Source organism: Bos taurus, chromosome 22 (genome assembly GCF_002263795.3).
Source record: "Bos taurus isolate L1 Dominette 01449 registration number 42190680 breed Hereford chromosome 22, ARS-UCD2.0, whole genome shotgun sequence".
Classification (NCBI taxonomy): Eukaryota; Metazoa; Chordata; class Mammalia; order Artiodactyla; family Bovidae; genus Bos; species Bos taurus.
The window spans coordinates 19,126,341-19,142,400 of NC_037349.1; the positions used below are offsets into that span (position 1 = coordinate 19,126,341).

Here is a 16,060-nt window from a genome sequence, read left to right on the forward strand (position 1 = left end):
TTTATAATTGTTATATCTTCTTCTTGGATTGATCCTTTGATCATTATGTAGTGACCTTCTTTGTCTCTTTTCACAGCCTTTGTTTTAAAGTCTATTTTATCTGATATGAGTGTTGCTACTCCTGCTTTCTTTTGGTCCCTATTTGCATGGAAAATCTTTTTCCAGCCCTTCACTTTCAGTCTGTATGTGTCCCCTGTTTTGAGGTGGGTCTCTTGTAGACAACACATGTAGGGGTCTTGTTTTTGTATCCATTCAGCCATACTTAGGAATATATCTACCTAAAGAAACTAAAGACCTATATATAGAAAACTATAAAACACTGGTGAAAGAAATCAAAGAGGACACTAATAGATGGAGAAATATACCATGTTCATGGATTGGAAGAATCAGTATAGTGAAAATGAGTATACTACCCAAAGCAATTTATAGATTCAACGCAATCCCTATCAAGCTACCAACAGTATTCTTCACAGAGCTAGAACAAATAATTTCACAATTTGTATGGAAATACAAAAAACCTCGAATAGCCAAAGCGATCTTGAGAAAGAAGAATGGAACTGGAGGAATCAACCTACCTGACTTCAGGCTCTACTACAAAGCCACAGTTATCAAGACAGTATGGTACTGGCACAAAGACAGAAATATAGATCAATGGAATAAAATAGAAAGCCCAGAGATAAATCCACGCACATATGGACACCTTATCTTTGACAAAGGAGGCAAGAATATACAATGGATTAAAGACAATCTCTTTAACAAGTGGTGCTGGGAAATCTGGTCAACCACTTGTAAAAGAATGAAACTAGACCACTTTCTAACACCATACACAAAAATAAACTCAAAATGGATTAAAGATCTAAATGTAAGACCAGAAACTATAAAACTCCTAGAGGAGAACATAGGCAAAACACTCTCTGACATACATCACAGCAGGATCCTCTATGACCCACCTCCCAGAATATTGGAAATAAAATCAAAAATGAATAAATGGGACCTAATTAACCTTAAAAGCTTCTGCACATCAAAGGAAACTATTAGCAAGGTGAAAAGACAGCCTTCAGAATGGGAGAAAATAATAGCAAATGAAGCAACTGACAAACAACTAATCTCAAAAATATACAAGCAACTCCTACAGCTCAACTCCAGAAAAATAAACGACCCAATCAAAAAATGGGCCAAAGAACTAAATAGACATTTCTCCAAAGAAGACATACAGATGGCTAACAAACACATGAAAAGATGCTCAACATCACTCATTATCAGAGAAATGCAAATCAAAACCACTATGAGGTACCATTTCACACCAGTCAGAATGGCTACGATCCAAAAGTCTACAAATAATAAATGCTGGAGAGGGTGTGGAGAAAAGGGAACCCTCTTACACTGTTGGTGGGAATGCAAACTAGTACAGCCACTATGGAGAACAGTGTGGAGATTCCTTATAAAACTGGAAATAGAACTGCCTTATGACCCAGCAATCCCACTGCTGGGCATACACACTGAGGAAACCAGAAGGGAAAGAGACACGTGTACCCCAATGTTCATCGCAGCACTGTTTATAATAGCCAGGACATGGAAGCAACCTAGATGTCCATCAGCAGATGAATGGATAAGAAAGCAGTGGTACATATACACAATGGAGTATTACTCAGCCATTAAAAAGATTACATTTGAATCAGTTCTAATGAGGTGGATGAAACTGGAGCCTATTATGCAGCGTGAAGTAAGCCAGAAGGAAAAACATAAATACAGTATACTAACGCATATATATGGAATTTAGAAAGATGGTAACAATAACCCGGTGTACGAGACAGCAAAAGACACTGATGTATAGAACAGTCTTATGGACTCTGTGGGAGAGGGAGAGGGTGGGAAGATTTGGGAGAATGACATTGAAACATGTAAAATATCATGTAAGAAATGAGTTGCCAGTCCAGGTTCGATGCACGATACTGGATGCTTGGGGCTGGTGCACTGGGACGACCCAGAGGGATGGTATGGGGAGGGAGGAGGGAGGAGGGTTCAGGATGGAGAACACATGTGTACCTGTGGCGGATTCATTTTGATATTTGGCAAAACTAATACAATTATGTAAAGTTTAAAAATAAAATAAAATTAAAAAAAAAAGAAATCAAAATGCTATTCAATAACAACTGAAATGCAAATATTAAAAAGACAAGATATCAAAGAAAAAAGTGTCCTCACAATAATATATTACATAGAATTCTTAATATCTTGAAAAATCATAAATTACTACTTTGTCTTATAATAGCCTAGGGAAAAAAAGAGATTCAAATATAACATATATGTATCACAATCATTTTTCTTAGCTAGTAACTATAAAAAATGCAAAACATGCCAATATCTTCCTGTCCATTTTCTTTCCTCTTCATCTTATTCTCTCTCAACTTATTCCTTTTTAAAGTCTTATTAAAGGAAAACCATAATAACATAGACAATGCAATGAAAATATTTAAAATGTATAGGAGCAACTATTTCTTCTTAATGAATAGATATAGATCCAGACAGCTAGATTCATACCATTTTAACATTTACCCCAGGCCACTACTGACTGTTTCAGAATATCCATTCTGATCAAATGTGGCCAATAAGAGATACTCATCTTTTACAAAATAATGTGGATAGTAAATAGAAATAGATTCTGTTTTAAATGGTCATGGCAAAATAAAGCATTGGAAATCTCCTTCTAGCTCACACTTTTGTTCTGTTAGAAAACTGTCTGGTTCATGAAACCTAACATTCTAGAAGATAGGGTGGCAAGCCAAAGACTTTATGTGGGAGAAAACATGAGGACAAAATTGCACTCTAGGTTGTAACGGTTCCTTTCATGTGTCAAATTGACTGGGCCCTGGGGTGCTGAGATTAAATATTATAATACACACACACGTGCACATGTGCACTGCTTGTGTCTATATATTCACTGAAGCCCAAGCAATGAGAGTTTGATCACGTGGTAGATTAAGCATCCTTCCTTTGACTGGACTGACGACGAATTGTAATATTGTTTTTCATTGGTTCCAGTTCAAACCAAACAACCCTCATAACAAAACCTAACTGTAAGCTAAGCTGGCAAGGCGCTGCATTTTTTTAAGGGAGCAGGACCCTATGGCCCTTGCCCCCCATCATGTCCTCTGCCTGCCTTTTGTCTGTGGAAAACTTTAGTGGAAGAATAAGTTTAATCAGAGAAGAGAGAAATGCAGGAAAAAAGGAAAACAGTGAAAGGAGACTCAATAATAATGTAGTCATTAAGCATGGTCAAGGACCTTTAATTCTTTCTCAGGGTTACAGATAATATTCTGAGGCACATCCTTTGAGCTATCTTACAGATACTAAAACACCAGGGGGAGAACTTAACTACATGATGACCAGAGTGCACCCAGGACATGAGCTGCCACAATTCTGAGATTCGTCCTCAGACAAATGCTGACTGTGAGGCCTCTGCTTGTAACATGCGCTCCCCCCCTTCCCCTCTCCCCCGCTCTATAAAAGCTCTTGCCCACTGGTTGCCAGTGCAGGGGCTTGAGTGTTGGTCTTTGGACAAATGTCTGCCCCTCCTCGCCTAGTTGCCTGCATCTGAAATAAAGCAAACTTTCCTTGTCATCAACCTAGCCTGTTTATTGGCTTTTGAGCAGAGAGCAGCCAAATCCCACACTCCTTTTGGCAACACTTTTACAATAAACCAATGATCCTTGAGCATAACGACAATATTACAACAATAATAATAACATATGACACATTACTATACCAACGAAGTATTTTTCTATACTTTATACTGTATATGTGGTTCTTGCTGTACAATCAAAAAAAAAAGTCAAAAATACTTAGGCATTTATAAATCAAAAGGGCTAGGGCTAGATTTCAGTGGGTCAAAAAGATGAGTAACTGATCATGTGGCCTCATTTTTGGTTTGAGCTAGTATGAAATATAACCCATAAAGAACTTGACAATTAGAACTCTAAGGGTATATTCTAGCCCTGTATCTTAGCAATTGATCCAGCAGCAATTTTCATCTCAGATAGTTATGAAGCATGCACTAAGTCCTTCGTCAGACCAGGAGTCGGAGTACATTAAAGATTAAGTCTAGCATACAAAGAGGCTCCCACCTAGGGGAGCCTGACACAGGATATTCTTTTAGAAGTGCATCTTGGCAGGGAATCAAGGGAAAAAACAAACAAATTAGCCTTTTGTAATTAACTGTGTTGGGATGGAAGTCACACTTTTGTAAGGGAGATACTAAAATTTAGAGGTTGTTCATTTTCTCTTATATCAAGGCAATGTGTTTACAATAAAGAGAAGCATTTTTATACATGTATTTCATTAAAGAGGTAGTGGTTAAAACGAGAAATTTAATAGTGTGGTAGTGCATCATCTTCTGCAATCACCTAAAACATGCCCTCCAATACAGTCCTACGACATAAGGTTACATTCTCAGTGGCAACTCATGGGAAGTTTAGATCAAACTCTTTTTTTTTTTTTTTTTTTCCTGGCTACAGGTTTATTCAACACAAAACAATCCCTTTCAACTTTACTGAGGTGGCTGACCACGTCCTCAACCAAATCCACCTCTAAACTGGAATTCAGTTGCTGACCCAACCCCAGTCTTGGGTTTCTTGTCGGTATCAGGGGGCATGGTGCTTTGCAGGTGTCTCCATTGACTTCCCCTTGTATGAGTCTTGCAGGATGTTCTCCCTCCAGACCTTTGGGCCATGGCCAGCCAGTCTCAGGACGGCTGTGGTGCAGGGTGGCAGGCACAACCTCAGGGGGGCAGGTGGAGGTAATTGCAGAGATACTGGATGCCCTCGGTGAGCTACCAGTAGAAGTGTCTCCAGGCAAACTGTTCCTTCACATGGCCTTGTGATTTAAAAGACTACATGGCTTTCATGACATGAAGACTGGGCATGTTCTTGTCTGCCAGTTCGGGGTGCTTAGGCATGTGGATATCCGTCTTGGTCACCATTACCCTCTCCTTAAAAAGAAGTTCATAAATGGCAATCTGGTTCTTCTTGGGCACCAACATTGTGATGACTGCTGTGTCCGGGGCCAGAGCTTGAAAGGACTAGGTCAAACTCATGATCTCCAGTTAGTGTATCAGAAGGTTGCATCATTCTAGCCGTAGTTACTCAAGTGGAAATTGATTATGTGTGTTCTCTGGCCTATGTCATTTGGAAGTTGAGACTCCAAATGAGTTGCTTTACATTATAAAATAATGTAAAAATGTCTGAGAATATGAGAGGAAGAAGAGAAAAGGTCATGGAGGGGAGAGAGGAAAGAGGTGGGGAAGAAGGATCAAAAAGATGACAGTGGGGAAATAAGATGAGGCTGGGGTGTAAAAATAATGATTGTATCAAAACCAGGCAGAGATGGCTTTCTTCCATAAAATGTGTATATGATTTAAAGCTCTCTATGTCTGTCTTCTCCATGAATCTGTCACAATATTTAAGAGTTCTGCTTCCTTAATTCTTTTAGATGGGGCTGAGAAAGACCCTGTTAAAACAGGAACACAGATCTCTCAGGAAGGATACATGAAGCAGTTATCAGCTGCCAAGAGTGCAGCACAAATGTGGTAAGATTCGAAAGGCACTCAGCCAAGATGGCCCTGAAAACAAAGGCAGCAACTAGCTCAAGAGGCTTTGTATTTTTGTTTTGTTTTGTTTTAATACTAATACAGGGTAGACTGAGGATGCATTTAGGCTGATAAGAGTGTTTCTTGAATTTGGAAGTGTGGTCCTCTGTACTGCTCAGCTGGGGATTTTAATATAGTGTGATTCAGATTCGGGGAGCCCAGGGTAAGGTCTGAGATTCTGAATTTCTAACAAATACCAGGTGATGAGGAAGCTGTGAAGCTCCAAGGATAAAGAACATGCAACTTGGAGAGGGAACCATTTTTAAACCAAGCTGAGGTGTCACAGCTTATCTCTGAATAGATAAGAAGCCATGTAATAAACTGAGAATTGGAAAAAAGTAACTCAAAGAAAATGAGGACGTGCTGAGAAAAACTGATGTCTTAAGATAACTGCTTCTTAAGCATTCATGTTTATCCACCAATGTCTTTTTTGTCCATACTTCAGTACACACACTAAAGATACTATGGTCCCCAAAAGACCATCTTTGATCACAAGAGGCACAGTCTAGCTAAATGCCAGTGGACAGCTAATTCAGTTTTCAAACCTTCAACGAAGAAATGACAACAAGTTAAGATTTAACGCAGCGGTTCTGAGCTTATGGTCCCATATAAGCAACATCAGCATCACACAGGAATTTGTCAGTGATGCAACTTTTTCTGGCTTTATCCCACATCTACTGGATCTGAAAATCTTGGGGTGGGACCCAGGGGTATGCACATTAAAAGCCTTTCAGGTGATTCCTAGGCATGCTAAAGTTTGTGAAATATTAGCCTAAAGGAAGGGTAGGAGTTAATCTGCAAAAGACCAAGTGGAGGGGAGGGAAGGTTCGAAAGAAAGAGGGGAGATGTTTCACAGCAATAGGACTTGGATCAGGAAAGAGCAGCCCAAAGGCTGATTTTGCTCTTATCCCTTTAGGCAGCAGCAAACTCAACTTTATTTTGAGAAGGAGAAGCAGGTCTTCTTCATGCGTTTTCATCATCAGCCTGGTCCCTAAATGCCTTTGGTTTTGCAACTTTGGCTAACTCATCACAGGAGAAACAGTTGAGAAATGGTACTCAACTCTTTAGGGAAGTAGTTCTCAGCCTGCTCACATATTACAAGTACCCTAGGAGCTCTAAACAGATGCAGGAGGTGAACAGAGAACAATTAAACTTGATATCTGGGGCTGGGTCCAGGCATCAGGTTTTTCTAAAGCTCCTCAGATGGTTCTAATGAGCAACAAGGGTTGACTGATGCACCATTTAGTTTGAATGAATGAGTCAGCAAAGTTATGCTTCTGGTAGAATATCTTTGCTGTTGCTTAAGGCAAGAAACAAAAGAAGAGGGTGGCTGACAATGAGATAGCTAGATAGCTTCACTGACTCAATTGACATGAATTTGACCAAACTCTAGGAGATAGTGAAGGACAGAGGAGCCTGGCAGGCTTGCAGTCCATGGGGTCGCGAAGAGTAGGACAAGACTGAGCAACTGAGTAACAACAAAAAGGCAAAAAAGAATACAGGAGTGCCCATTTCGGCTTTCTTGTTCAGGTCCTATCTTTTCACACTGGGAAAAGTTTTCTGTTAAACTGTAGGTGTATCTTCATGAGCAAAATGAATCATGGATCCCACCATACAACTGTAGTATAAACCATATGCTTCCATGGAAGACAGCCTAGTTCAGAGAACATCCTTCCTTCTAGGTCATCTGCTTCTGATTATACAGGGGTTTTGTGCTTTCATTTCTTTTGAGATAGGTCACAATCTCAAACTGTAGATAACTGATGGCAATAGGAAATAATAATCTAGTCCAAAGACATGCGAATATATGGAAGCTTTACCTGCTGGAAGTTTTATTGACTACCCCTCCCCCTAGTCAATTTTGAATCCATGTGCAAGTGTGTTTCAGTATTCCTAATCTCTAAATGTGTCTGTTTTTTGGTTCTCTTCTGAACTGGCTGTAACATCACCCAGGGTCCTCTGTTAATACTTAAATAAAAACTTCAATGGGCTCATTTTAAATCTGTATGAGACTCATGATTTCACCATTATTGCAGGATTATATTTAAACATGACTGACTCTAAATTAGGGGTGAAAACATTTGAGAGACATGGGATCATGAGGAGTCTCTATGGGGTCCAATGGAAAGCCTCAAGGGGTATTTATAACCAACGGGCCAGTGTCTATTCCTTTCTTTCCCAGACTCTGCAAAACTAAGCTCTCATAACAATACAATTTTAACCACTTGCCTCTGGATTTCTCATTAGAATATCAACTGATACAATTTTCTCATTAACCCATTCTACACTTTTAACATTTCAAGGCCTTGTGGTAACAGCATGATTTCATTATGGGAGACAGAATATTCTTTCTGAATTTTTTTGCTAATAGAGAAAGAAAAACAACAAGGAAAAATTCAGTTTTCTTGTCTCCTTGCTAACCAAAGGTAGTGAGGTGGGCCTAATCAATAGTTGCCAAAATCAATGTGGGCCTTTTAAGTTCCTATAACCAGTATAAATCAGTGCATTTCAGTTTTCCACAAAGAAGCAATTTCCAACATTATTCTTTTTTTTTCCCTCAAAAAAAGGAAAAAATACAATTAACAAATTTCAGAGCACAATAAGTGTTATGAGTTTCCCTGAAACAACAGACAAAAGCACCAGAGAACAATACCCAATTTCAGCAAATATCTCCCCTATGTTTGGAAAACTACCAACTGCTATTACAAAACTAATTAAATGGCCAGTTAAGACACTAAACGGGCCTCATACAATTCCAAAGTCAAAGGATCAGTTCAGGGGATGTAAAATAAGCTCAAGTTACATATGGATATTGAATAAAGCTTATTTTCAGAAGAGTTAGTTACCTCTGTTGAAAAAAAAGTGAATTATTCAAGTTTAAAAAGCGAATGTGGTTTTATGATTGGAGGTTCAAGTACATTCAGCAACTTGAAAGTGATACAATGCATGGTTTCTGTTTAGACTGTCATAAAATAGACACATTTTTCTGGGTTTCAGAGTTCATGCCAAAAATCCTGAGCTGAATATTTTCTGCTGGATTGAAAAAGTAGAATAAAATAGAAATCATTTTGTTTGGTAAAAAAAAATAAGTAAGTAGGCACATTGTTTTCCTTACATAAGGTTTTCAAGGGTGAGTAATAACAATGTTCAAGCATTTCTAATTCACAGAGATTTGTTTGTTGCATGTAATTTCTGGGTGCAACTCTGGTCACACACAAACAATCCTTTCTGATGTCACTTGGGCTTCCTTGCAAAAAGCAATTTCCAGCAGCCTCTGTCCCCAATGAGAAACTCCATGTTCCATGACATGGTTTTATTGTTCAAGACCAGTTCTTGTAATTTCATGCAGTAATTTAGGTGATTGTCAAGCATGGTGTATTCAAACTAAATGCTTTCTTTTGAAAAGTAACACTTTGCTGTACTGAATTTTTCAATTTTTAGCCAGAAAAAAGTGAGTTTTAATAGCACTGCCTTTAACTTGTATTTTAGATTCGGTTTTTCCTCTTGAACAACAGACTAGTATTTTTCATTCTTCTAGTGTATTATTATACCAATCACACCTTCCTTTGGTCATTTCATCATGGTGAGATATATCAGAGCTTCCTTCTCTCCCCACCCCCGTCTCTTTTTCTTTTCTATTTTTTAGAACCATTTTTAACTTTTCACTTCATTGTTGTGGAGACAAAGGGCTCAGAGGGTTACCCAGTGGCCCTGGAGTCAGGATGGAAACAATGCCCCATACATGGCACTCACCACTGTCTAGCTCAGGGGGTCCTAAAACAACATCAGATGGCCAAATACCCTTCCCTGTAACCTCACCTGGCCTCCCAGAGCATTTCTTAGGCTCCAAAATCACTGTGGACAGTGACTGTAGACATGAAATTAAAAGATGGATAACATGTGAATAATAATAATAATATCCATCTAACAGGATTATCATCTAACAGGAGTATGTCAAGGCTGTATATTGTCACCCTACTTATTTAACTTATATGCAGAATACATCATGAGAAATGCTGGGCTAGATGAAGCACAAGCTGGAATCAAGATTGCTGGGAGAAATATCAATAACCTCAGATATGCAAATGACACCACACTTACGGCAGAAAGTGAAGAAGAACTAAAAAGACTCTTGATGAAAGTAAAAGAGGAGAGTGAAAAAGCTGGCTTAAAGCTCAACATTCAGAACACTAAGATCATGGCAAATAGACGGGGGCAACAGTGGAAACTGGCAGACTTTATTTTTTGGGCTCCAAAATCACTGCAGATGATCACTGCAGCTATGAAATTAAAAGAAGTTTACTCCTTGGAAGAAAAGTCATGAGCAACCTAGAAAGCATATTAAAAAGCAGAGACATTACTTTGCCAACAAAGGTCTGTCTAGTCAAAGCTGTGGTTTTTCCAGTGGTCATGTATGGACGTGAGAGTTGAACTGTAAAGAAAGCTGAGCACTGAAGAATTGATGCTTTTGAACTGTGGTGTTGGAGAAGACTCTTGAGAGTCCTTTGGACTGCAAGGAGATCAAACCAGTCAATCCTAAAGGAAATCAGTCCTGAATATTCAATGGAAGGACTGATGTTGAAGCTGAAACTCCAAAACTTTGGCCACTTGATGTGAAGAACTGACTCATTTGAAAAGACCTTGATGCTGGGAAAGATTGAAGGCGGGAGGAGAAGGGGATGACAGAGGATGGGATGGTTGGATGGCATCACCAACGCAATGGACATGAGTTTGAGTAAACGCCGGGAGCTGGTGATGGACAGGGAGGCCTGGCGTGCTGCAGTCCATGGGGTCACAAAGAGTTGGACATGACTGAGTGACTGAACTGAACAGAATTATTATGAGTTATGATTGTAGAAGAGTCTGGCAGATTATAAACATTGTTTCTATTTTTTAATAAGTAAATCACAAATAGACTGTTGTTGTTTAGTCACTAAGTTATGTCTGACTCTTATGACCCCATCTGGAATGTAGCCCGCCAGGCTGCTCTGTCCATGGGTTTTCCCAGGCAAGAATACTGGAGTGGGTTACCGTTTCTTTCTCCAGAATCATATAGGTACTTCCTTTAAAGGTCTGCCCTTAATTTAACCTGAAGTCAATTGAAAAATTCAGACTAAAATGGTTTCCATTCCAAACAGAAATAGCTAGGGTGTTATATCCTAGTACAAAGGCAGCTGGGCTGTATCATTTCTGACCCCCTATCTAGCATAGGATTTATGTGAATGTGGCCTGAGGTCTTGGGAAAGAATTCACAAATACCCAACTGCCCATTCACCTGGAAAAGAAAAGGTGCCTGCTGAGACGCATACCAGTGATTTGAAAATTAAATTTGAACAACTGTCTCTTCACCAGTCACTACATGAATATTCTCAATACATACTGGGAAAAATACATACAGATCCAACAAAAAGCAAAAAAAAAAAAAAATATTAACTCTTCACTAATAATCAAGTAAACATTTATTGACTCTTAATTCACTGGCAGGTTTAATGCAAGCTGCCTTAAATACATTCACCACTTTGGGCTACCTTTACTTGACAGTCAGGGAACTGAGCCCCAGAGAGTGACTCTAATATGTTTTGACACATCTAGTGCCAAGAGCTTTTCATTTATTCACACACTTAGTAATCCTCAGTTTATAGAGCTGTGCACTCAACTCCAAGAAGTCACTGAGCTAGAAGCTAGCAGAGTCTGGATTTTAGTCTCAGAGACTCCACTGCTTACGGTACCCATAATCAGAGCAGACCCTTAGCCCCAGCCTTTGGGACGCAGAGAACAAGATGCAGCCTCTCTTCATGGAGACTCAGTTCATCTCCAAGTCTCACCTCTCCATCGGCAAAATGAGAGGAGCATGGTGGAGCATCTCAAGGGGCTTTTGTGCAGTTAACGTTCTGTGGCTGCTGAAAATCAGAACTGCTGACCAGAGCCCTCCCCACAAAAAACAGTGAAGGATCAGTGCTGTTGACTACCTCCAATGACCACTTCCCTGTAGATTTCCAGTCACAACCTTTCTCCAGGATTCCCCCTTCATTTCTTTTTTTTTTTTTTTTTTCCCCCTTCATTTCTAACATCCTATGAAGCATAAGGCTCCTCCATGTGGCTTGGGTGTTTCCAAGACCTCTGTTTCACAAATAAAGTAACATTCTTTAAAAAGTGCAAAATGTATCAAGCAAGCAAGGTGGGCTTTAGAATTCCAATTAAGCAGTGCCTGCTGCTATCCAAATGCTCTAGCAGAAAAGAGGTAAAAAAGAGACTCCAAATGAGTGGATGAAGAGCTGTGACCACAAATGGATCATTTACACTGTCAGCTTTGTCTGCTCTATCTGGCTCCAGCCTAGCAAAGACCAGTGCCAATACTATTTATCTGGAACCTGCTGCAGGACACACTCATTCATTTCCACACATACCCTAAGTGAGTCTGGTAAAGTACTTTTACAAAACCCTTGGGGATTTCAGTCTTCACCTTGGATTACCATATTTCCATATCTTTATTTTCTGCTCTCTCAGCACCTGTGTCCATGATCCAGACTCTCCTTACCCCTCAACAACCCTTTTGTCATATTCCTTTCCTTCTGATTCTTTCTAAGCTCTTAGAGTAGCAACAAAACACTCAATGTACAACACAGATTTCCTTGAATAAAATAGGAGGATACAAGGAATGATGGCAAACATCCCTAGTCTTAGAGTATATAAAGGGGTAAACTAGGAATTCACAGCCTAAGCTTAGGCTGCATGAGTTTTTTGTTTATACTTTGTCTTCACAGATTCAAATTAGTGGTCACAAAGTCAAAAACTGGAATGTTCTTGGAAAAATCTGGATTTACGGTTCTTCCTCGAGAATGAGAGGACTTAGCCAATGGGTCCCTTTGTCCAAGGGTGAACAGGAGTTTCATTTCTAACAAGGATGTGGACCCTCCAGTCGCCCTTGTTCATACTATTTCCCATTGCTTTCATTCTTTGTCTGCTTTTCTTGGCAGTATTATCTATTTTGATTCTAGGCCTTTAGGTTTTTGAATTTTTGCATAAAGTCTACTTTCTTAACCTGATCACCTGTTTCTTGGTCCTCTACACTCCAGGTTTAAGCATGCTTCTTTCCAACCTCCAATGATGCTAGAAGACACAATACAAGTGGATTGAATAGAGAGAGCTAGCTAAGAAACAGGGAAGTGCAAAGACAGAGAAAGAGAATAAGCTGGCAAGGAAATACTGTGTTAAATAATGGTTTAACAAAATTAAGTAAATAAAAGTGGTTAAATAACGGGCTTTGAATCAGGCCACCATGTCACTCACTGCACGTGCCTGAATACTATATTTTCTGGGCCTGAGTAGCCTCAACTGGAAAAATATATGATGCAAATGTGCACTACCTCACTTTTAGGGATAAACTGTAAGGGTTAAATAAAAGGTTTTGCACAACACTCAATACATGGATGACTCAATCACCAGAAACTAAAAAATGCAGAAGAGCAAGAAGGTAGCTGGATAATAGTCCCTGTGATTTCCTATGAGAAGTCACTCAATTGCAAAAAAGAAGAGGGGAAGGAATGAAATTTTGTAGAGTATAAACTTTTCTTTTTTTAATTTTATTTTTTAATTTATTATTATTATTACTTTACTTTACAATATTGTATTGGTTTTGCCATACATCTGGAAATCCCTTGTATGGGTCAATGAAAGACACTTAAAAGTTCACAGAACTGTGATGGGATCTATGGAAGAGGCTACAGGTGGACATATGAAATCCAATTAATAATAACATGAATGGTTTTGCAAAAGCATTGATTACCTTAGTTAATTTTTAGGTACAAAATTGGTTTCCTACTGCTGGGTTTTTATCTAGGCTTATTTGGATTTGAATAAATAAGCTCATGGAATAGATGTGAGAAAACTATATTCATGACTCAATTCTTTATATTTTTTTTAAGTGAAGTATAGTAGATTTATAATCCTTGTGTTAAGTTTCAGGTGTACCACAAAGTGATTCAGTTATATATATGTGTGTGTGTGTGTGTGTGTATGTTTGTATGTATGTGTATATATATATACACGCACATATATGTATGATTATGCCAAAGCCTTTGACTGTGTGGATCACAATAAACTGTGGAAAATTCTGAAAGAGATGGGAATACCAGACCACCTGACCTGCCTCTTGAGAAATCTGTATGCAGGTCAGGAAGCAACAGTTAGAACTGGACATGGAACAACAGACTGGTTCCAAATAGGAAAAGGAGTATGTCAAGGCTGTATATTATCACCCTGCTTATTTAACTTTTATGCAGAGTACATCATGCAAAATGCTAGGCTGTATGAAGCTCAAGGTGTAATCAAGATTGCTGGGAGAAATATCAGTAACCTCAGATATGCAGATGACACCACGCTTATGGCAGAAAGTGAAGAGGAACTAAAAAGCCTCTTGATGAAAGTGAGAGTGGAGAGTGAAAAAGTTGGCTTAAAGCTCAACATTCAGAAAATGAAGATCATGGCATCCGGTCCCGTCACTTCATGGGAAATAGATGGGGAAACAGTGGAAACAGTGTCAGACTTTATTTTTTTGGGCTCCAAAATCACTACAGATGGTGACTGCAGCCATGAAATTAAAAGACACTTACTCCTTGGAAGGAAAGTTATGTCCAACCTAGATAGCATATTCAAAAGCAGAGACATCATTTTGCCAACAAAGGTCCATCTAGTCAAGGCTATGGTTTTCCCTGTGGTCATGTATGGATGTGAGAGTTGGCCTGTGAAGACGGCTGAGCACCGAAGAATTGATGCTTTTGAACTGTGGTGTTGGAGAAGACTCTTGAGAGTCCCTTGGACTGCAAGGAGATCCAACCAGTCCATTCTGAAGGAGATCAGCCCTGGGATTTCTTTGGAGGGAATGATGCTGAAGCTGAAACTCCAATACTTTGGCCACCTCATGTGAAGAGTTGACTCATTGGAAAAGACTCTGATGCTGGGAGGGACTGGGGGCAGGAGGAGAAGGGGACAATAGAGGATGAGATGACTGGATGGCATCACTGACTCAATGGACATGAGTCTCAGTGAACTCCAGGAGTTGGTGATGGACAGAGAGGCCTGGCGTGCTGCGATTCATGGGGTTGCAAAGAGTCAGACACGACTGAGTGACTGAACTGAACTGACGTGAGTGTGTATATGCTACTAACTCTTAATTTATCCCTCCCCTCCTTTCCACTTTGGTAACCAAAAGTTCATTTCGTACATTTGTGTTCATTGCTCAATTCTTATTCTTGTAGGGGAAGGAGAAAGGAGTGGAAGCTAAATTGGAGCAAACACAGATTTACTCTCCAGATACTAGCATTCATGTGAGGTATTGAGCTTCCTAAATTTTTTGACAAGCAGTAAGCACATTTTAATTGCCATTCATAGGAATTTGGTCTGGTAGTTAAAATACTAGGTTACTCTTGACCAGGAAGATTCTTAATCTCACGTGGTCAAGATCTCCTCAGAAAATGCCTTTATGGATAAGACTGAAGATAAAATAAACACTGTGCAGATGATATATTAATAATGAAATGGACATGGTCTCTTAAGAACACACTCTTGATAGCAGAGAGGCCCTCCATAAAAAAACCATATAGGCCCCTCACCCAACCTGCCCCTATCTCAAGGGCCTCCCTCATTTAGGACTTCCAAAAAAAGAATCTGATAACTAATGAAGGAGTGACTTGCATTACTCGGTAGCCAGAACCTTAATGTAAGACATGGGAAAAGGGGGAAATAATATCATGTACAATCCACTTCCATACTTCCAAGCCTTTGCTTATGCAGATACTCTGAAATCACACCCTCATCTTTTCTGGCAAAACCTACTGTTGAGATCTAGTTATCTAGTTAAGGCTTCTCAAATTCCCTGAGAAATGTAATCACTCTATCTTAGATTCTCTCGGCAACTTTTAGCAATCTTCACCAGAAATTTATCAAAGTAATACTTATTTATTGAATTGTCTCTAAACTAGATGATAAATTCTTCAAGGATAAGTGTCATGCTTATTCAGCTTTGCATTTCCAGAGCCTAGAATATTCCTTAGGACACAGTAGGTGCTCAGCAAATGGTTCCTGGGACCTTTCTTTAGAAACTTGATGTCTCTTATTGAGTGTGTGCATGTGTGTTTGTGTGTGTGTGTATGTGTGTGTAGAAAGTCTACAGTCTCAAAGACAAAACAACCATCATATTACATCAAGTGGGTCACCTCACTATAAAAACTCCCCAAACTTCTAACTAGAGAAAACCATAGAGGCACTCCAGTTATCACCAAACATTTTTCTCTGATACTGAAGTGATAAAATGGTGAGCAGGTAAGCTTTTCCACTTGTTTAAAAGTGTTCCTTTAAACAAACTCCAAATAGAAATAATTCTTATTCTTTCATTTATCCACTCAAAAATACTGTACA

General features: G+C 39.2%; 1 protein-coding gene and 1 pseudogene across 3 annotated transcripts in view; both read right to left on the bottom strand.

The window, feature by feature from the left end:
- The window catches only part of GRM7 (glutamate metabotropic receptor 7), a 940,532-nt gene that overhangs the window by 499,232 nt on the left and 425,240 nt on the right, over positions 1-16,060 (bottom strand). The gene's annotated exons all lie outside the window — the stretch shown is intronic.
- LOC785027 (small ribosomal subunit protein eS10-like) lies at positions 4,547-5,038 on the bottom strand (annotated as a pseudogene).